Source organism: Cebus imitator, unplaced genomic scaffold, assembly GCF_001604975.1.
Source record: "Cebus imitator isolate Cc_AM_T3 unplaced genomic scaffold, Cebus_imitator-1.0 Scaffold102, whole genome shotgun sequence".
Lineage (NCBI taxonomy): Eukaryota > Metazoa > Chordata > Mammalia > Primates > Cebidae > Cebus > Cebus imitator.
In genome coordinates, this window is record NW_016107417.1 from 2,448,633 (window position 1) to 2,458,184 (window position 9,552).

General features: G+C 48.7%; 1 pseudogene; it reads left to right on the forward strand.

Annotated features, from left to right (window-relative positions):
* LOC108310158 overlaps nucleotides 1–4,301 on the forward strand; it is a 5,300-nt pseudogene extending 999 nt beyond the window's left edge.
* The last annotated feature ends 5,251 nt before the right edge of the window (nucleotides 4,302–9,552 follow it).

A 9,552-nucleotide genomic window follows, 5' to 3' on the forward strand; every position in this document is an offset into this window, starting at 1 on the left:
TTTTTTTTGGTGAGACAGAGTCTCACTCTGTCACCCAGCCTGGAGTGCGGTGGTGTGATCTCGGCTCACTGCAGCCTCCACCTCCCGGGTTCAAGCGATTCTCCTGCCTCAGCCTCCTGAGTGGCTAGGATTACAGGCGCCTGCCACCACACCCAGCTAATTTTTGTATTTTTAGTAGAGACAGGGTTTCACCATGTTGGCCTGGCTGGTCTCAAACTCCCGACCTCAGGTGATCCCCCTGCCTTGGCTTCCCAAAGTGCTGGGCTTACCAGCATGAGCCACCGCGCCTGGCCAAGTCTACTTTGATGGATGTCCTAGTTCATTTTGTGTCGCCATAAAGGAATGACTGAGGCTGGTAAAGAAAAAGGTTTATTTGACTCAATCCTGATTACTGGGAAGTTCAGTATTGGTATATGTATCTGGCCAGAGTCTCATGCTACTTCTGCTCAGGACCCCAAATATGCAGAGACCACAGGGTGAGAGAGGAAGCAAGGGGGTCAGAGAAGGTGCCAGGTTCTTTTTAACAATCAGCTTTTGGAACTAAGAGTGAGAAAACTCACTTATCTCCCAGGGAGGGCATAATCTTTTCATGAGGAATCCACGCCCATGACCCAAACACCTCCCATTGGGCCCAATGCCAACATTCGGGATCAAATGTCAACATGAGGTTTAAGACAACCGAACCACTGCGATAGGCCTCTCCTGGCCTCCCTGACCCTCAGGCAGGTGGACCTTCCTTTATAAACCTTGCCCTACTTCAGCAGAGAGCACAACTCTGGCCTCAGAAAAATCTGGAATCAGGGGCAAATTGAATAATCAGGCACTAGGAGAGGGTTCTCTGTTTAACTCAGGAACAAGGACAAATCCTAAAGCTGAGCAGGGGCTCTGGAACTCTTTGGCAGAAATAGCTACAGCTTCAGCCACAATCCAGGGGAACGGCCCTCAGCCCCTTAAACCCTAGCCCCTAGGACTCCTGCAAAGAGGCTCCTTCCACCAACAGACACTTGGTTCTGCCCACTCTGTGCCTACTCTGAATGGTCCCAGAGCTTTGGCAGTGAGTGAAATGTGGTCTCTGCCTTAAGGAGCTCATTTTAAGGTCTAGTGAAGATGTGGAGGCAGCAAACCTGGCCAAACATGACTCAAGTTCCAGACCAGTATGATCTTGCCTAGTGGTTAACCACTGGGGCTCTGGAGTTGAAACCCGGGCTTTGCCATATACCAGTTACATACTTTGAGCTTAACCTTTGAGCCTCGCTTTCCTCAACTGTGAAAAATAGTTTCCTGCATGGGTTTTGTGAACAGTATCTGAGATAATGCCCCTGGCACACTGCCTGGCTCACAGAGGTTCTCCCAAGGTATCATCTCTGAGTTCATCAGGGCCCCTCCAGGGTTGACACCTTTCATGTTTTAGATGTCACAGTTTGACACATCTATTACAAGAGTTTTTCAGCAGATGGAAGAAAGCATTTTGAGGAAGGGGTGACTTTTTCTACTTTCCCCAAAGCCATGGTATGGGCAATAAGTAGCCTTTATTTATTTATTTATTTATTTATTTTTTGGAGACAGGTTCTCACTCTGTTGCCCAGGCTGGAGTGCAGTGGCATAATCATAGCTCACTCATGGCAGCCTCAAATTTGAGTGATCCTCCAATCTCAGTCTCCGAGTAGCTATGACTATAGCTACCACACCAATGCCACCACACCCAGCTAATTTTTTACTTCTTTGTAGAGACAGGGTTCTCAGTATATTGCTCAGGCTGGTCTCAAACTCCTGGACTCAAGTGATCCTCCTGCCTTGGCCTCCCAAAGTGCAGGGATTACAGGTGTGACCTGTGGCACCCAATCCAGCCTTGATTTTCATGAATGTAGGAAGCACAAAATATGTAAGGAGCAAAATGGAGGCCAGGAGTGCCTGCCTGAGGTCAGGAGAGGCCCTCTGGAGAAGAGATGTCCCAGATGAGGACAAGGATGGAAGAAGGTGCTCCAGACAGAGGGAACGATGCATGCAACATGCAGAGGTGCTGGGTATGAGAAAGCCTGGGTCCCAGGAAACAGGGATATTGGACCATCCGGTTGGGGAGAAATATGCCAGTGCCAAATTATGAAAGGCCTTGAATGTCATGCTTAGAAGTTAAGATTGAGGCCAGATGTGGTGGCTCATGCCTGCAATCCCAGCACTTTGGTAGGCCGAGGAGGGTGGATCACTTGAGGTCAGGAGTTCCAGACCAGTCTGACCAACATGGTGAAATGCTGTCTCTACTAAAACTACAAACGTTAGCTGGGCACGGTGGCTGGCGCCTGTAATCCCAGCTACTCAGGAGGCTGAGGCAGGAGAATTGATTGAGCCCAGGAGGTGGAGGTTGCAGTAAGCTGAGATGGTGCCACCCCGCCCTGGATGACAGAGTGAGACTCTGTCTCAAAAAGAGAAAGAAAAAAAAAAAGGAAGTTCAGATTGGCTAGTTTCTGAGGATCAGGTGTATGAATCCAGATTCCTAATTCAGACCAATGATCCTGAGGGGATGGAGCCTGAAGGCATCACCCAGAGTAACTGAAATGAGATTGTCGACAGCTTTGATGACAGGGACCTCTTGGAGTTCCTCCTTCATGGCTTCTATACCTAAGGTTTTGGGAAGCCCTCTGACTTCCAGCTTCAAACCAATCTTCCTTCTATCAAAGGTTATGATGTGATTGATTGCTCAAGCCAGTCTGGGGCTGGGGATATGGCCACATTTGCCATATCCATTCTGCAGCAGATTCAATTGAATCTTAAGGCCACCCAGGCCTTGGTCCTGGCACCCGCTTGAGAATTGGTTCAGTAGATGCAGAAGGTGGCCATAGCATAAGGAGATTACCTGTGTGCCTCCTGTCACACTTGCACTGGGGCCACCCACGTGCGTGCTGAAGTGCAGAAGCTGGAAATGGAAGCTCCCTATGTCATCGTGGTACTCCTGGCCACATATTTGATGTGTTTTGCTGGAGATATCTGTCTCTCAAATACAGCAAGAAGTTTGCATTGGATGAAGCTGATGAAATGTTAAGCCGTAGATTCAAGAACCAGATCTATGATATATACCAAAAGCTCAGCCAGGCACAGTGGCTCACACCTGTAATCCCAACACTTTGGGAGGCAAAGGACGGAGAATTGCTTGAGCCCAGAAGTTGGAGACCAGCCTGGGCAACAGAGTGAGACCACAGCCTTTACAAAAAAATATAAAAATTAGCTGGGCATGGTGGCATGCACCTGTAGTCTCAGCTACTTGGGAAGCTGAGGCATGAGGATCACTTGAACCTAGGAGTTGGAGGCTGCAGTGAGCTATGATCATGCCACTGCATTCCAGTCTGTGTGACAGAGTGAGATCCTATCTCTTAAAAAAAAAATAATAGGCTGGGCATGGTGGCTCATGCCTGTAATTCCAGCACTTTGGGAGCCAAGGCAGGTGGATCACTTGGGGTCAGGAGTTTGACAACAGCCTGGCCAACATGGTGAAACCCCGTCTCTACTGAAAATACAAAAATTAGCCAGGAGTGGTGGCAGGCACCTGTAATTCCAGCCACTCTGGGGGCTGAGGTGGGAGAATTGCTTGAACCCAGGAGGCAGAGGTTGCAGTGAACTGAGATTGCACCATTGCATTCCAGCCTGGGAGACAGAGCAAGACTTCATCTCTAAATAAATAAATAAATAAAAATTTAAAAATATAATAATAATAAATAAAGCTCAACAGCAACACTCAGATGCTTTTGCTGTCAGCTATAGTGCCTTTTGATGTGCTTGAGGTGACCAAGAAATTCATGAGGGACCCTGCCAGAATCCTTGTCAAGAAGAAAGAGTCCACATGACTGATTCTGGGTGTTGTTGGGCATGCCTATAGTCCCAGCTACTCAAGAGGCTAGGGCAAGAGAATGACTTGAAGCCAGGAGGCAGAGGTTGCAGAGAGTCAAGATCGTGCCACTGCACCCCAGCCTGGGCGACAGAGCAAGACTCCATCCCACCCCTCTGTGGGGAAGAAAAAAAAAAAAAACGCTGCAAATGCCACTGGGAGAAGGCACGTTAATTAGAACAACGATGTTGAATTCTACATCAGCATAGAACAAGAGGAGTGGAAGCTGGGCCCACTGTGTGACTTGTATGGAACCCTGATCATCATCCAGGCTGTCATCTTCACCAATACCCAAAGGAAGGTTGATTGGTTCACTGAGAAGATGCATGCCAGAGACTTCACTGTTTCTGCCATGCATGGGAGATATGAACCAAAAGGAACAAGTTATGATCATGAGATCCGTTCTGGCTCTAGCAGAGCATAGATGTGCCAGGTTTCTTTAATCATCAACTGTGACCTTCCCACCACAGGAAAAGTTATATTCACAGAATCAGTCATGTGGATGTTTTGGCTGTAAGGGTGTAGCTCTTAACATGGTGACAGCAGAAGACAGGGGGACTCTTCTAGACACGAAGACCTTGTACATCATCTCCACTGAGGAGCTGGCTCAAGGCTGCTGACCTCATCTGAGGGGGGCTGATCTGCCTCCCCAGATTGAACCCTCTCAGGGGTTTAATCTGGGGACTGAGGAGCAGCAGGAGGAGGGAGGGAAGGGAGCTAAGGGATAGACATCTTGTCATTTTTTTTCTTTTTTCTTTTGTTGAGACATAGTCTCACTCTGTCATCCAGGCTGCAGTGTGGAGGTCACTGCCTTCTGAGGGGAGGTGCCACACACTTTCAAACAACCAGATCACTGTGAACTCAGAGCAAGAACTCGCTGATCACCAAGCCACTCATGAGGGCTCCACCCCCATGATCCAAACATCTCCCACCAGACCCCAACGCTGGCAATCACATTTCAACATAAGATCTGGTTGGGGGACATGCAGCCAAGCCATATAACTTACTGTATGCTAGGTCAGTTGTCCCCAACCTTTTTGGCACCAGGGACTGGCTTTGTGGAAGATAATTCGTCCATGGTGTGAGGGGTTAAAGGGGATAGTTTTGGGATGAAACTGTTCTAACTCAGATCATCAGGCATTAGATTTTCATAAGGAGAGCACAACCTAAATCCCTCGCACATGCAGTTCACAATAGGGTTCATGCTCCTAAGAGAATCTAATGCTGATCTGACAGGAGGCAGAGCTCAGGCAGTAATGTCTGTGGCTCAGGGGTTGGGGACCCATGTGCTAGGTGCTCTTCTTTGCACTTTATGTATTTTAATTTAATTGATTTTATTTGAGATGGATTTTTTTTTTTTTTTCTGTTCTGAGATTAGTACTTGTCACCATGGAATTATAGAGCCGTAAGGAAGTACACATCTTATTTTTTTTTTTTTTTCTGCTCTGTCCCCCTGGCCAGAGTGCAGTGGCGGGATCTTAGCTCACTGCAACTTCTGCTGCTCAGGTTCAAGTGATTTTCCTGCTTAAGCCTCCCAAATAGCTAGGATTATAGGATCTCTGGGCTCAGGCTCCAAAGAGCACTTCAACCAGAGGGCTCAGGCTCCAAAGCCCAGGTCCTGCCACCACAATACATTACCCGACACCCGATACACACTCCCAGCAGTCCCTGCAGCCTCCTTATTAAACAGCCTCATTATAAAAGCCTCCTGGGAGTGGGTTTGAGTGGGAGGGAGGGGCAGAGAGCCCACTGCAACTTCTGCTGCTCAGGTTCAAGTGATTTTCCTGCTTAAGCCTCCCAAATAGCTGGGATTATAGGCCTGTGCCACCACACCCACCTAGTTTTTATACTTTTAGAAGACACAGGGTTTCACCATGTTGACCAGCCTGATCTCAAACTCCTGACCTCAAGCAATCCACCTGTCTTGGGCCTTCAAAGTGCTGGGGTTACAAGCATGAGCCACCATGCCCGGCTAACTTATTTGATTTTTACAACACCCTGAGAGGTAGCTGCTGCTCCTCTTCCTGTTTTATTTTAGAGACAGGGTCTCACTTACACCCAAGTGACAAGTCTCAGCTACTCGGAGGGCAGTGGTGTGATCATGGCTCACTGCAGCCTCAAACTCCCAGGCTCAAGCAATCCTCCCTCCTCAGCCTCCCGAGTAACTGGAATTACAGGCACATACCACTAATCATCCAGGCATATCCCCTCTTGTAGAAGAGGAAACTGAGATACAAAAAGTTGAAGTGCCCAGGCTCATACAGCTGGGAGAAGCTGAGCTAGGACAGAAACCAGAGTGCTCAGGCTCCAAAGCCCAGGTCCTGCCACCACAATACATTACCCGACCCCCTGATATACACTCCCAGCAGTTCCTGCAGCCTCCTTATTAAACAGCCTCATTATAAAAGCCCCCTGGGAGCGGGTTTGAGTGGGAGGGAGGGGCAGAGAGCCCAAATGCTTTGTGAACCCAAGGTAAGGTGGGGTACGGAGAGAGAAGCTGGTCCTCCGCCAACACAACCAGGCAGCTTCCCAGAATGTGCCAGAGACATGGAGAGGGGCTGTGGGGCAGGGGTGCCTGAAGAAAGGGGCTAGACAGTCACAGCCAGAGGAGGGCATGGAGAAGAGGAAGGGGGGCCCCTTTCTCAACTTCCTGGACTCTAGATTAGCTCCTCTGGCCCAGCAGGGTTACAGAAACCTGAGGATTCCTGCCAGCCAATCCTCTTCTCTCCAGCAAGAGTTCCCCTGGTGCCCTCCAGAGGGTAAAAGACAGGACAGGATTGCCCTTCCCCACCCCCATCCTCCACCTTCATCCCAATCTCATGGGATTGCCACAACACCCAGGCAACAGAGGGCAAAGGAGTTAGGCTCTCATATTCCATTACACATGGGAAAACTCAGACCGGGTGCAGTGGCTCATGCCTGTAATCCCAGCACTTTGGGAGGCCGAGGCAGGTGGATCACTTCAGGTAAGGAATTTGAGATCAGCCTGACCCACATGGTGAAACCCTGTCTCTACTAAAAATACAAAAATTAGCCATGCGTGGTGGCACAAGCCTGTAATCCTGGCTACTAGGGAGGCTGAAGCAGGATTGTTTGAACCCAGGAGGCAGAGATTGCAGTGAGGTGAGATCGCACCACAACATTCCAGCCTGGACAACAGGGCGAGACTCCATCTCAATAACAAAAAGCAAACAAACAAACAAAAAACAAATGGGAAGACTGAGACCTAGAGAGGGAATGTGACTCCCGGAGGTGTCCCAGAGCCAGGGCAGACCTCTGAGAGTGAAGACACCCCATGAGCTGGGGCCACAGCGGCAGCACCCTGGCTCCTGTATCCCAACTCTGTTTCCAGCCCAGGGCTCCTTCTTTGGGGGTCCCCCAGATTGATCAAACCCACTAGTCTCACAATCAAACATCTGATCTTTTACCCAAACTGGCTCCATCTCCAGTCTGTCAGTTTCCATGACTGGCAACCCCCACTCAAGCCGATGCTCAAGCCTAAACCTTGGCACCTCCCAATGCCTCCTTCCCCCTTCCCTGAGTGCCATCTGTCACCATGTCTGTAGATCCCGACTCCTGCATAACTGTGACTCCGCCCACCTCTCTCCCTACAACATCTGCCTCAGTCCAACAGTGTCTCCACTGCAACGGCCTCCTAGTGGGTCTGCCTCGAGGTTTCCACACCAAACACCTTCCCACTTTGCATTCAGAGTGATCCTTGTTAAAGCAATCTGATCCTTTCACTCCCCTGTTTGAAACCACCTCTCCCCACGCCGCCCTCCTTACCAGGCCCATGAGGGTCAACCTAGTCCGACCCCCAAAACCTTCCAGCTACATCTCCCATTGTCCCCTGCCCCTTCATATTCCAGCCACACTGGATTGCATTCCATTCCCTGAACACAGCGGTATGCCAGGTCCGCCTTTTATTGGCTCTTGAAAGCTGAACTATGTAAGCCAGTTGTTGAACACAACCATTATTAAAAATTAAATTATGGTTGGGCACAGTGGCTTACGCCTGTAATCCCAGCATTTTGGGAGGCCCAGGCAGGCAAATCACGTCAGGTGTTTAAGACTAGCCTGACCAACACAGTGAAATCCCATCTCTACTGAAAATACAAAACTTTAGCTGGGCGTAGTGGTGTGTGCTTGTAATCCCAGCTACTCAGGAGGCCGAGGCAGGAGAATTGCTTGAACCCAGGAGGCAGAGGTTACAGTGAGCCGAGATCCTGCCACTGCACCACAGGCTGGGTGACAGAGCAAGACTCTACCCCACCCCCTAAAAAACTAAATTGTATACAATTACAATTAAATAAATTGTATTAATAATAAAGAATAAATACTCAAAACTCATCACTTACTGATAAGTTTACTACAATTTACTTTTTTTTTTTTTTTGAGGCAGGGTTTCACTTCTGTTACTCAGATAAGTAGTGTCACAATCTCAGCTCACTCCAGACTCCACCTCCCTGGGCTCAGGTGATCCTCCTCTCACCTCAGCCTGGCACCCCTGGCACCACTGTGTCAGGCTAATTTTTTTTCTTTTTTAATAGACAGGGTCTTACTATGTTATCCAGGCTGGTCTCAAACTTCCTGAGTTCAAGAGATCTGCTGGTGTTGGCCTCCCGAAGTGCTAGGATTACAGGCGTGAGCCATCACACCCAGCCAGTGGTGTGTTATTTACTGCCCATCTCCATGGTGGGAGTATTCACACCACAAATCAACAAACATCATTTATCAGCAGTTTTATTGATTTGTTGACTGTCTAGACCAGGGTGAGCAAACTACAAGCAAATCTGGCCTGCCACCTTATTTGTAAATAAAGTTTTATTGGAGCACAGCCACACTCATGCATATACTTATTGTCTAAGGCTGTTTATGCACTGGCAAGGTTGAGTAACTGCAAAAAGATCATATGGCTCCCCAAGCCTAAGACTTGACCACTTCATGGAAGGAGTTTGCTGACCGCTAGCCTGGACTTAAGAAAACACTGGAGGGGCCAGGCACAGTGGTTCATGCCTGTAATTCCAGCACTTTGGGGGGCCAATGCAAGGCGGATCACTTGAGGTCAGGAGTTTGAGACCAGCCTGGCCAACATGGTGAAATCCTGTCTCTACTAAAAATACAAAAATGTGCTGGGTGTAGTGGCAGGTGCCTGTAATTCCAGCTACTCAGGAGGCTGAGGCAGGAGAATTACTTGAATCCAGGAGGCAGAGGTTGCAGCGAGCCAAGATTGTGCCACTGCATTTCAGCCTGGGCAACACAGTGAGACTCAGTCTTTGAAAAAAGAAAGAAAAAAGGCTGGGATTGGTGGTTCACACTTGTAATCCCGGCACTTTCAGAGGCCAAGGTGAGTGGATCACCTGAGATCAGTTCAAGACCAGCCTGGCCAACAGAGTGAAACCCTGTCTCTACTAAAAACATAAAAATTAGCTGGCCATGGTGGCTGGTGCCTGTAATCCCAGCTACTTGGGAGGCTGAAGTAGGAGAATTGGTTGGACCCAGGAGGCGAAGGTTGCGGTAAGCCGAGATTGTGCATTGCACTCCAGCCTGGACAACAAGAGTAAAACTCCATCAAGGAAGAAAAGAAAGAAAGGAAGAAAGAAAAGAAAAGTAAAGAAAGAGAAAGAAAAGAAAGAAAGAAGGAAAGAAAAAGAAAGAAAGAAAAAGAAAGAAAG